This window comes from Pezoporus flaviventris, unplaced genomic scaffold (genome assembly GCF_033815535.1).
Source record: "Pezoporus flaviventris isolate CSIRO_AGI_PZ_B2104156 unplaced genomic scaffold, CSIRO_AGI_Pfla_v1 ptg000130l, whole genome shotgun sequence".
In the NCBI taxonomy this organism is placed as follows: Eukaryota; Metazoa; Chordata; class Aves; order Psittaciformes; family Psittacidae; genus Pezoporus; species Pezoporus flaviventris.
In genome coordinates, this window is record NW_026892678.1 from 549,488 (window position 1) to 563,669 (window position 14,182).

The following is a 14,182-nucleotide window of genomic DNA, read 5'->3' on the forward strand; positions in this document are numbered from 1 at the left end:
TGCCTCTTTGGTCAGTTTGGGTCAGGTGTCCTGTCTCTGCTTCCTCCTGGCTTCCCCTCCTCCCTGGCAGAGCATGAGGCTCACAAAGTCCTTGGCCAAACCAAAACATTGCTATCAGCACAGTTCCCAGGCCGAAAGTCAAAACACAGCACTGCACCAGCTACCAAGAAGGAGAAAAATGACTGCTACTGCTGAACCCAGGACACACCCCTATCCCTAATGACTACCCCTCATCTCCTATCAAGGTCTCCCCTCATAGCCACCCGTCACTCTCTGAGGTTGCCCCTTCACTCCCCTCATGATCTTCCCTTATTGCTGCCTCTTCTGTACCCTCATGATCCCTCCTCATGACCACCCCTCATCCTTCATGGCCACCACTTTTTTCCCCTCATGATCTCCCCCCACAGCCACCCTCCTCTCTCCAACACCAGTCCTAGGCTCCCTCAATTACAATTATCTGTCTACAATTATCTGTTTGTTCTTCCTGGATGTTGAACTGTGCATATGCAATAGATTATGTACTGTACATTAGGAATACCAGAGTTTATCCTGTTAGGAAAGTTTATCAATTTACATATTGTCAGGGAATGAAAATAAATTGACCTTTTCTCCTTTCTGTTTTTCTTTTTCAATAATAAGTCAAAGTTTCTTACACACTGACTTCCAACTGAGACAAATTTAACACTGTTCTTTGTGACTCCCCTATGTCTCAGCTGCTACTATTGCTGCTTATGTAGCCAAAAGGTCCTGAGTCTTGTCTCAGCTGTGAGAACTGTCATTGCTCAAGCTTACAATGTGGTTCCAGTAAAGGATTCTGGTGGGTAATTAAATCAGTGGGTCATATGGAAGCTAAAATAGAATTGTTGTCAGATTAGACTCTGACACTCTGCATAAAGATCGAGTACCTGAGAGAAGCAAATTACCATATTTTGTCTCTGTATGACCAGTTGAAACTGGAATTTCTTTTTCTTCACACATGAATAAATTTAGCCTGGAAAACACAGGCTTCTAATTTTTCATGTTTAAAAATAACAAAAACCAGATAATATTTCAGCCAACTGATTTGGCTAGTGTTTTCTAAATTAATGTCTCAAAATCAGACCAGATTTTTTTCATTTCTAATGGGTTTTTGTCTCCTTCCATCCAGTGGATTTTATTTTCTTAAGTGTGGTTGCTCTTTACAGGGATCACACAATTTTATAAGATGCAAACCAATTACATTTGATACACTTATTTATAATCATAAAATTATTTGGGTTGGAAAAGACTTTTAAGAACATTGAGTCCAACTGTGAGCAGTACAGGCGCTAGGTAAGTGTTTAACCAAGTAAAAATTACTAGCTGTGTGTTGAATTTTATATGAAAAAAAATATTTCTTTTTGATATATTTCTCATGCATTCAGCTTGTGAATATTTTCCTGACCACAGGCTTCAAATTAATTAAAAATTGCCACTCAGAGAGGTGGACAAAATTAGAATTTTAAATGCAGTGCTATGTTTTATGTGTCCATACAATGATTCCAAAAAAATTTTCATTTTTCTTTTGCTTCATTTCCAATTGTTTTCTGTTTTCATTTTAGTCCATCTTTAATGGATAAAAATGTACATTCTTGGCTTTACTTCTCTCTGGCACAAGACAAGCAAAATTACTGGGGTCACACTGGGGACTAATTTGCCTTCCCTCATACCTACAAATGAGTGAAAGAGAACTGCAATTTTGTGAACTACCAGCTCCTGACAAGTAAGTAAAAAGGTGTGATGAAGTCAGCTTTTCACTGAGAAGTCTCTCAAGGCAAGAAAGCCTTGAGGCTCATGTCAGTCACTTTTCAGATCTATCAACATCATTCACTTTTTCAAATTTTCTCTCTTTAGCCTACTGTAACATTATCTTATAATGAATATAATCAGGTGTTACTACAATGTGGCATGTTTGGAATGCATATTGAAAAAAAGAAAATCAACATTTCATGTGATAAAGACTTTGTATTTTCCTATTTTATTCAGAAAACTGTGAAGGGAGGGGGGGAAGGTAAAAAAGAAGAAGCAGAAGAAACCACAAATAATCTGACCAAACAGAACCTGAACAGAACACCCAAAAGAGAGAGCAGCAACAGCCCACGTCAGAGGACCTAAAATGCAGGGAAGAAACACATATTTATACTGAGCTGTCAGGAGATGTCAGGACGGACTCTGGTTGATGCGTATTACTCATCCTGATCACTGACAATGACAGCACTCCATTCTCAGAAAGGACATAGAAATTTTGCTACTTTTCTAAGAATGGACTGCTGTGTGAACTTATAGAGCATGTTCCCAGACAGCACTTCAAGTTGAGTAAACAAGAATATTAAATATATATGAGAATTGAACACAAGAACATTAAAATTATACTTTCTACTGCAACCAGTGCATAACCTAATCTGCCACACTCTATTTCTAAAACCAGAAAGGGGAGTGAAAGATTTGTGAAAGACAGCATGTTATTGTGGTAATGAGTTTACCCGCAGAAAATTCTCTTTATGCTTCAGTTATTTTAGTATTTCCGTGTGACAGCTATTCAGAAAAGAGGGGTTACAGTAATTCAGCATTGAAAAAGAAATGCAAACACATTTAAGTTAAAGGACACAGGTGGTACAAGGACATATGAGAGCAGACTAGCCACAGATGCAATGGAACTTTAAACAGGAAGAAAACTTTGATCTCTATAAGCAAGGCCGTTGTGAAACATTCTACTAGTAGAAGTGTTAGAGACAAAACAGCATAACTATTTTTAAAGTAGTGATAAAACACTAAATAAAAGGTATTGTAGTAGGGTTTACGTAATCCCAGATGCTTATATCCAGTGGCTATGTTCATACACTTCCACTGTGCTGTTACCACACTACAGCCTCTTGAAGTACCTTTATGTTAATCCAGTTCTGTCCACACTGTACCACAAGGTTGCTATGTAAACCAGTGTGCTGCACACAGTTAACCAGCATATTTTGTCACTCATCCCATGCTGACTTTTTTCTTATGTATTATGGAATCTGAATCATCTGTAACACTATATATCCACTGATCTGTCTCACATTGTTTTGTCAGCTTTTGCATATTTTCTTTACCATAGGTAGCTCTTGGTGAACTGCTACAGGCTGGAGAAAACAAGGAGCTGAAGTAAGTTCACTGTGCCAGCGTTATACATGAGAGGGTTGGGGTGACCCCTTTTGATCTTTGCAATAAAAAATAAAGGGACTTCTGGGGGGATGTATTCACTGGGTATTTGTGAAAGAAAACAGTCCTGTCAGTTGAAAAGCAGCAGCCTTTTGCTATACTGTATTAACAGAGAAGCTAGGCAGATCCCAACTCATGTAACATGCCAGATGAGACCTCCTCATCTGTTACCATCTGAGTTTCTAAATGATTTGTCTGTCTGCCTTTTCTTTCCGTAATTTCAGACTTGCCTCTTTTGTGCAGGCAGAAAACTTCTGCCTTTGTCACTATAATACTGTAGCTATTTGAACACCACGTGAAAAACACAGGCTGTCTCCTGGCATCTTTCTAACATGGTTCAACAGGGTGAGCGGTCCTGCATACTTATTCCCTGCTACCACACAGAAAACCCTTCAACAAAAAAAAAAAAAACAAACTTGGCTACTTCTGGATAGAAAATGACAAGTTGAGAACTTGTATCAGCCAGGGACTTGCTGATGAAAGATATAGCCAGCTGTTTCTCAAGAGAGAGATCTAGCTAGTCAAATAAAATCTAAAAATATAGCAAGGACCTAGCTAGTCAAATAAAATCACAGGGAAGACTCATAGGCAGTCTACCCTAGTTCTTAGCACAAATCACAGTGATACTTGAAACTAACTTTACTTCATTACTTTAAGAAGTTTATGTTCAGTGAGTGGAGGTTCATTTTGAAAACCAGAGCTGTGTTATAATCTGCAGTTCCACCATGTTAGGTTCAGTGTAAGATCGAATAAGGATGATTATTGTGATATGTGCTTAATAAACTACACATAAGCTTTTCATAATTAATATTGCTTATACATTAATATTAGCTAAATATCCCTAAACAACATATTCAGGGATTTTTTAAAATTAGTATCATCATGTTAGACGTTTTTAGTAAGTTCATTGTCTACTTTTTGCATGCTTAACAAGGCTTTTTAGTCTTGTTTTGAAAACAGATTGTGGCAAATCTTAAGGAAAAACATCACAATATATTCCAAACAGTTTGGAGGTTTTAGGCTGTGAAAAAAGAAAAAAAAAAAAAAAAAAGGGTCAAAAGTGGCCATTAAACTAGTGTTAATTAATTCAACTTTGAATTTAGTATTGAATATAAAAAACCAAGGTATTTAAGTCCTGTGCCATCTAATTGCATCAGGTTATCTGTTTACATTTGTTGTGCTCTTTTTTACATTGCTGTGTCTAAGCCTCCTTGCAAAGGCGACAAGGTGTGAGCACCCTAGGAGAGATTGGTAGCACGATTTTTATAAAGTCCCTTTTGGGAAAATAATTCAGCTTTTAGTCATCCCTGAACTATCTCATGTTATAAGTGTCTTATTGTGTGGGAAAGTGGTGAATAATCCACCAGAAATTAGTCATGGTTTGATCCTTCTGTTACCCTAATACACTTTTCTCAGATAGAGAATAGCTCCTTCTGTCTTTCTAGCTGACACACACCTCTGTTCAAAAGCAGATGGAATATTTTTCTAATCTTTCACCATATCTTTTGTTGGAGCATAATGTATTCTGTAACAAAGTATTTGTGGCTCTGGGATGGATGAATTTGCAAGTGCACATTACACTGAATAAATATGAAACCATTCAAAAAGCTAACCAAAAGAATTACAATGTTTTGCTGTCACTAACTTAAAATACAGCATTATTTTTTAAAATAGTGTGTATGTATGCATACAAAGGTATGTGTTTATATAATATATAAAGAGAAAGAGAGAGAGAGATCATGACAGCACATAACTTTTGAAATCAAATCTAGTCTCACTGATTACACCAGCTATTAATTTAGCCCAAGGTGAGCTATTTAGTGAGCTAGCATGAGAAAGGTCTAAGTGATGAAGCAGAATACATCGTATAATAACAGCATTCCCAAAAATGATAGCTGAGCAATAGCTTACAAAAGAAGCAATTTCTTTTTCATTTTCTTTCTGGGCACATAATTCACATTAGAGAACCAATTAATGGCACTATTGTGTCAAAGAAGATGTAGTGAAGGACTCGGAAAAGCCTTAAAAAAACAGAAAAAAAGTAGAAGTTAAATTTTTTGATAAATGAAATCACAACTCGCTGTTGCAATCTATGAGTTGTCTTGATTTTGGTTGGTTGTGTTTTTTTTTGTTTTGTTTTATTTTTTCTGTTTTGTTTTTTTTTTTTTAAACAACTTCAGCTTTTTTAAACAACTTTTTTAAAAAACAACCTTCAGCTACAGCTATTTTAATATAATAGTCCATTGAAAAATAGTGAAACTACGTGTGCTAAATGCTGTTTTACTTTCCACATATACATGTAATAAGTCATTTCAGACAGAATTCGTATTAATGGTTATCATTGCAATTACCCAATCATAGAATCTTAGAATCGTTAAGGTTGGAAATGACCTTGAGATCATCTAGTTCCAACCCCCCTGCCGTGGGCAGGGACACCTTACGCTAAATCATATCACCCAAGGCCTCGTCCAACCTGGCCTTGAACACTGCCAGGGATGGAGCATTCACAACCTCCCTGGGCAGCCTATCCCAATGCCTCACCACCCTAGCAGGAAAAGAATTTCCTTCTTATATCTAACCTAAACTTCCCCTGTTTAAGTTTTAACCCATTACCCCTTGTCCTGTCACTACAGTCTCTAATGAAGAGTCCCTCTCCAGCATTCCTATAGGCCCCCTTCAGATACTGGAAGGCTGCTATGAGGTCTCCATGCAGCTTTCTCTTCTCCAGGCTGAACAGCCCCAACTTCCTCAGCCTGTCTTCATAAGGGTGGTGCTCCAGCCCCCTGATCATCCCTGTGGCCCTTCTCTAGACTTGTTCCGACAGTTCCATGTCCTTTTTATGTTGAGGACACCAGAACTGCACGCAGTACTCCAGGTGAGGTCTCACAAGAGCAGAGTAGAGGGGCAGGATCACCTTCTTTGACCTGCTGGTCATGCTCCTTTTGATGCAGCCCAGGGTACGGTTGGCTTTCTGGGCTGCCAGCACACACTGCCGGCTCATGTTCATTTTCTCATCGACCAGCACCCCCAAGTCCTTCTCCGCGGGCTGCTCTGAATCTCTTCTCTGCCGAACCTTGGGTGGTGCAGTAAGAGCCTTTGGCAGTGAAGACCAAAGCAGTCATTCAGAACCTCAGCCTTCTCCAAATACTGAGATTCTTAATTCAAAATATGTGAATAGGAATGCAGAATCAAAATAGTAAACTTCAAAATTCTTAGAAATCGTATGACAATTATAAGCAAATCAGAAAATATTGCCAAAAAAAAAAAAAAGAGAAGGCGGTATTATAATACCCTTTAATTTGAGGGCAGAAAAAAATTCATAACAATACATTTTATTGCATTGTCACATTCAACATTTTTTTAAAATTGTGGGGCCAAGCACTGCACACAGTATTCCAGGTGAGGCCATACAAGTGCTGAACATAGCAGCATAATCCCCTCTTGTGACTGCTGGCCATGCTGTGTGTGATGCACCCCAGGAGGCAGTTTGCCCTTTGACTGCCAGGGCACACTGCTGACTGACACTGAGCAGCTGTCAACCAGCTCTCCAGATCCCTTCCTGCAGGGCTGTTCCACAGCCGACCTGCTCCCAGTCTGTACTTGTGTTTGGCGTTATTCTGTGCAAAGTGCAGAGTCCATCATTTATTCTTGTTAAATGTCATTCCACTGATGGCTGCAAAATGCTCCAATCTGTCTATACCCTGCCAGCCAGTTGTAGTCTCATTCAGTACAACCCTTTGAACTTTCTGAACTGGTTCAGCCAGGTCATCACCAAGTGCATTGTGTATTCTCTCATCTCATGGCTGGACAACTAATCCAGAAGAATGTTATGAGGGACCATATCAAAAGCCAAACTAAAGTCCAGAAAAAATGCATCTACCACCTTCTCTTCATCCACTGGGCATGTCTTTGAAAATCCCAAGTCAAAGCTGAGAGAAATGACAGAGACAACTGTCCTCAGAAATTAGATAGCTATGAGAGGAAATGGAAACCATAACATCGATTTACCCTCAGTTTCCTCTTAGAATAATAATTAGTTTGAAAATACAGTGGAAAGCTGTATGCAGATTTTTTTTCTACTGTTTCCTCTATCATTGTCTCTATTCCTGATCCACAGACTGACATTTGTCTTAAGCTTCTTTCCTGTCCTACACTGAACTCAGAGCAAGAGTTAAATCACCCAAATTTTCTTCCTGACAGGGAGGTGGTATCTCAGTGAAATGACGCATTACTAGAACTTATGCCTATAAAATAGTATTTTGAAATACTTTGCATGAACATTTAAAAAGCCTCACGTGAAAGAGCTTGGGTATAATTTAGAATGGATAGAAAGTCTTCGGTTTGTTGACGCAGGGAACTACAGATCAGTCAGTCTCACCTCTGTGCCTGGCAAAAGCTTGGAGAAGATTCTCCTGAAAGGCATGCTAAGGCACATGAAAAACAACAAGGTGCTTGGTGACAGCCAGCACAGCTTCACTAAGGGGAAATCCTGCCTAACCAATCCGGTGGCCTACTGTGATGCGGCTACAGAGCTGATGGACAGAGGTAGAGCAGTTGATGTCATCTACCTGGACTTGTGCAAAGCGTTCGACACTGTCCCACACAACATCCTTGTCTCTAAATTGGAGAGACATCAATTTGATGGATGGACCACTCGGTGGATAAAGAACTGGTTATATGACCGCACACAAAGAGTTGTGGTCAATGGCTCAATGTCCGGCTGGAGACCAGTAACGAGTGGTGTCCCTCAGGGATCAGTGTTGGGACTGGTCTTGCTCAACATCTTTGTCGCTGACACGGACAGTGGGATTGAGTGTGCCCTCAGCAAGTTTGCCGATGACACCAAGCTTATGTGGTTCGGTTGATACCCTGGAGGGAAGGAATGCCATCCAGAGGGACCTTGACACGCCTGTGAGGTGGGCTGATGCCAACCTCATGAGGTTTAACCACGCCAAGTGCAAGGTCCTGCACCTGGGTCAGAGCAATCCCAGGCACAGCTACAGGTTGGGCAGAGAAGAGATTCAGAGCAGCCCTGCGGAGAAGGACTTGGGGGTGTTGGTTGATGAGAAAATGAACATGAGCCGGCAGTGTGTACTTGCAGCCCAGAAAGCCAGCCGTATCCTGGGCTGCATCAAAAGGAGTGTGACCAGCAGGTCGAAGGAGGTGATCCTGCCCCTCTGCTCTCGTAAGACCTCACTTAGAGTATTGTGCACAGTTCTGGTGTCCTCAACATAAAAAGGACATGGAACTGTAGGAACAAGTCCAGAGGAGGGCCATGAGGATGATCAGGGGACTGGAGCACCTCCCATATGAAGATAGGCTGAGAAAGTTGGGGCTGTTCAACCTGGAGAAGAGAAGACTGCTTGGAGACCTCATAGCAGCCTTCCAGTGTCTGAAGGGGGCTTATAGGGATGCTGGGGTTGGACTCTTCAATAGGGACTGTAGTGATAGGACAAGGACTGATGAGTTCAAACTTAAACAGGGGAAGTTTAGATTGGAAATAAGGAGGAACTTGTTTCCTGTTAGGGTGGTGAGGCACTGGAATGGGCTGCCCAGGGAAGCTGTGAGTGCTCCAACCCTGGCGGTGTTCAAGGCGAGGTTGGACAGAGCCTTGGGTGACGTGGTTTAGTGTGAGGTGTCCCTGCCCATGTCAGGGGGGTTGGAACTAGATGATCTTAAGGTCCTTTCCAATCCTATCTATTTTATGACTCATGATTCTATATGACTTTTGGTGATTGTGAACTGTAAACAACAGAATACAGCAAAAGACCTGTCATAGCCCAGGTAAGCATATAACTTAATAAGCATGCACATTTTCTTATCCAGTATTTGCCTAATATTTTGTACTTTATATTCCAAGATTTGTATATTTAATAAACACTGGGTCTTTACCATATCAGAAGTGGACCATAATGGTGTCTCTCAGGTGGAAATGTAGCCGGCTGTTCCTTTTATGTGTAAATGTCAATATGAATCCTACTATGACAGAATTTGTATTTAGGCTTAATTTATTTGGTACTTTTTTCCTTTAAAATACCTGGAGAACTCTATTCATAAATAAATCATAAGACATGTATTCTTAAAAAAAAGCATATAAAATTTCTGAATAATCCATATCATTATTTCTTTTTCATAGAGAAACCAAAATTAATTTGAACTCACAGGGTATACTTCAGTATAGGTTTAATGAACAAAAGAAAGCTCAGAGGTAACACAGACTGTTTAATGGAAGTCTTGAGATTTAAATGGTACATTAACTACTGTATTATAGTCGAAGAAACAACCAAAACTTTCTTCAATCTTGTTTTCTTTCTTATGCATTACCTTATGTGAAGCACTGTTTTAGGGGCATTGAAATACTGTAAGTTTTCCACATTAGCTTTGCTGTGACCTCACCAAACCTCTCCCCTTCATTAAGTTTTCACACTGCTTTATTCAAGGCCTTTTTAGCAAATGCACTGCCATATTATGTCTGATTAGAGTAAGTGGTTCACTTTCCATAAGTGAATTGTTATTACATTTGTTCCTTAGTGGGGACTAACAGTTTAATTTGGAGTGACCTTACCCATGAATTCCAGCATAAGCCTATGAGAGAAAAGGACATGTGTTGATTACACTAACTACAGACAAAATATAAAATTAACACCTTTCTTAAAAAATCTATTAAAACATAAATGCATTTATAAGATGAATAATAAAGCATTTCAGGGTTTTTCCGAAGTTCAGAAGCACTAGAATGTCTTAACAATATTTCATTCCCACAGTCTAAGTCCATAAAGTCAAGATGCTTTATTTTTCCATAATAACAATATAATTAAAAATCTTACACTAGTTAAATGGAAATTTATGTTTTATTTTAAGAACATCATACCTTTTCAGATTTAGGGTTGGAAAAATAATTGTCCTGTATTCAACACACTCTACCTAGCTTTTCTAGATAATAATTTTTCAAAATTTTAATCGGTAACTTGCGAAAGCGAAATGCAACTAAAGCAATTTATCTGTGGGAATTATCTTGGCCTTTAAAAGATATTTGAATACCTACAATATGTCCCAGTATATATTGTTACAGAGCCTTGAATGCCTGTGAGTTGTCAGCTCTAATAGGTCTTCTCAACCACATAAAGAGAAAAATCTTATCAAACAGATCACCAGAAGGTTTAAAAAGTTGTTTTTTTCTTTCTTCCACTTAAAATTTTACAGAAACTTGTTTCAGATAGCCATTCATATACCTTGATCTTTTACAATATTTATCTTTTTTGTCATGCTAACTTATTGGCTGTACTAGATGATGGAAGAATAAACTAATGAATAAACTAATGATTGATAATTGAAAAGGCTGTCATCCTAAATATGATTGGACTGGAAAATTTTCATGTATATGAAAAAAGAAAAGGAGATCAAATTTCCACACGACGGGCTGTGTTGCATTCTCTGCTAGTGGATAGTTTACACTGAATAATGGACAATTTAGTGATTTGATCATTTAGTGACTTACTCATTCTTTCTGTTTCTCCACCATGCAGGCAAACACTATTGTCATGGTTTAAGCCCGGCCAGTAACTCAGAACCATGCAGCTGCTCACTCACTCACCCCCCTTCCTTCCCCCAACTCTCAGAGGGATGGGGAGGAGAATTGAAAGAATGTAACTCCCACAGGTTGACATAAGAACAGCCCAGTAACTAAGGTATAACACAAACCACTAGTGCTACGACCAATAATAATAATGATAAGGGAAATATCAAGGGAAGAGAATACAACCCCTCACCATGCACCGACCGATACCCAGCCTGACCTGAGAAGTGATCTAGCCCTTCCGGGTAACTGCCTCCAGTTTATATACTGGGTATGATGTGCTGTGGTATGGAATACCTCTTTGGTTAATTTGGGTCAGGTGTCCTGTTTCTGCTTCCTCCTGGCTTCCCCTCTCCCTGGCAGAGCATGAGACTCAGAAAGTCCTTGGTCAGACTAAACATTAGTTAGCAACATCTAAAAACATGGTTATCAGTGATGTTCCCAGGCTGAAAGTCAAAACACAGCACTGCACCAGCTATTAAGAAGGAGAAAAATGACTGCTACTGCTGATCCCAGGAAACTATATTAAAAAAAAAACTCATTAAAATTGTCTACTATGACGCACAACATCTTATGTGATGAACTATGATTTCATCACAAAGGCCAATAGGGTCATGATGCTACAGTAAAGTTACCAAAAAGATACAGAATATTATCTTTTTATGGCAACTGTGACCATGATTTTTGGCACTGCATTAATTACTAACATTATACATTAAACGATGCAGACAGAAATCTTTCAAAACTGTAAAGTTCCTTTTATATTGTTGCTTATTTTGCATGAATAACAATGCATATGATATGAATTGATATGCACTAGAATGTTTTGCAATTGCTAATAGCATGCTGCTCAATTGACTCGGAAGAAAACAAGGGTTTTGTGTGTTCTTTCATGATCTTATATTTTCATTACATTTTAAATTTTTCCTTCATTTAATCTGTAAATTATAAAAAGCTTTTATAGCAAATGGAGGATGACTACTTAATATGCTTATTAAAATCTGAGATTTTCTTCATTATTGAAAAGTTTCACTCACTTTCATTGTTCTAATGGAAAGACACTCATTTTTTTTTAATTAAAAGCAAACCCAAAGTCTCTTGTAGATCAACAAAAAAGATTAGCCAGAAATCAACCTGTAAAACTGTAGGGCAATGCTTTCCATTAATTCCATGCACAAACTTCTATCAAAATTTGAAACAGCATTTCAGCTGCTGGATCCTGATGCCTGTTGTGGAGTGAAAGTCTAAGAGGTATGCTCTAATTCATTCTGTGTGCAAAATTGCCACAGATGTCAGCAGAAGGAAAAAAAAATGTGGTTAGGATTTGACCCACTGGTATAGTAAGCTAGACTAATAATTCATTTTGAAACGATTCCAGTCCTTTGAGTATCTGTGGAGTTAAGACAAGGGCAACTTTCTTGTAAGCTCAGGGGCAAACCTAACTGAAGTCTTCAGCTTATGCAGATGCCTATATTTTTCTTCCCTCCCTAAGCATAGTCACACTTTCACTGTAGTTCAAACACCACATATTTGACTCAGAGGGATATAAATGGACTGAGCATACACAATAAACACACGAAATATCAGGCAGTGGAACTAGGAAAGCAGCATTCTCCTTTACTAGCTAAATGACAGATACATCGTGTCTCCAAAGCTCACTAAAGACAACACAAAATGACAACTAATGACAACACAAAATGACAGCACAAAGTATAGCTAATGAGAATTAATGCTTGCCACAACAGAAATAACTACCGTTAAAAAGAGTCCTCTTTTCACTGGTACCATGGCGAAGCTTTGAGTAACTTATCTTTGTTTAAAGACTACAGAAAAACTTGAAGCTTACTTGTAAGAATCAATCTTGGGGTTGTACAAACAAATCCAAACTTTAAAAGTGTAAAAGTTGACATTAATCAAATGTTTGATCATTGCCCAAATCTCAAACGTACATCTACTATTAGTTAACCTAGTTTTTTCTAGCAGCCACACATTTCTGAATGAAAGTCAAGTTTTCACTTCGAGTTATAAGTAACTAAAGAATTTTGATTTGTTTTCCATTTGGACTGCTTAATGGGGTCAGTTACCTACCACTTGACTGGGGAGGTAAGAGAATAAATGAAATCAACATGGATATATTTAGATAAAAGAGTGACAATAATACAATTTGGTAGGGAAATAAAAGTGCTAGGAAAATATTCAACTCACATGGGTTAAAAACTTCTCCTTTGCATTTGAAAAACATCCAAAGACCTGAAGTATAAAGCTTTTAATATTTTATTTAAACACACTTAAATATAAAACACAATCAAATGTTTTAAATTCCACTGAGATATCCGACTACTTTACTAAGAGTCATATCTGGAATCAGATCTTTAAACTCCTGAACTTCATGAACTCTTCTCTATAAAGAAAAGAACTAAATGACAACAACAACAAATAACATTTAAAAAAACCCAAACAAAATAAAACAGAACAACAACAAAACCAAATGAACAAACAAAATACCCTCACAAAAAAAGAAAACCAACAAAACCCAAAAAAAACCCCACAAACCAAAAACCCCACCCCAACAAGAACAAACAAACAAACAAACAACAACCCTCTACCTGACGCTGGGAAACAAAAAGTTACTTAACAGTATAAAATCAAATATCAAACACAGAGGTGTAGATATGCAGTACAAATATAATCCTTCCACGTTATGAAGGAAATGTTTACCCTGAAGAAGAATGAAACTGTGGTTGCTGTGGTTTATTGCAGAAACAATAGACTTTGGTTACTTTAAATACTGTGATAGAATTCATAAGCTTGCCAAGTGGGCTGGAAATGAGTCAGTTGTCATAATGGCATTTAAAATTTGATGAAACTTTTAATTTATCTCACATAACAAAGGGGGCTGGGATCATATTTTAAAATTTATTTTTTCTGCTCTTGGCTTCTACAAAACCAATATGCCAAAGTAGCATGCCTTTTGGCACTTCTATGCTTTTTTCAAGAAAAAAAAAAAAAATCTGTGAATGATATATCTTTTCAAAGATAAAAGTACGCAATATTTTCTTTAAATATTCTGATTTCAGAGGAAACAATTTTCTACGGGCAGCACTTGAAATAAATGTGTCATCCAATAAAACTTCAGAAAACCTATGTTTAAGCTTCTGTGGCTTTCTTCACACACAGAAATATACTTGCTATATAGCTTGTAACATACAGTGGCACTTTGAAAAGAGATACTAAATGTTTCTATACTGAAGCTAATGTATACTGAATGTATACTAAATATTTGCTGAATCTAATGATGTTCTCTTTTGCAAATAGCTTCAGAAACCACTCTGCATCCTTTGTTTTTAGTTCTCTTGATCACTCTCAACAATGAAATTTATATGTACATGAAGG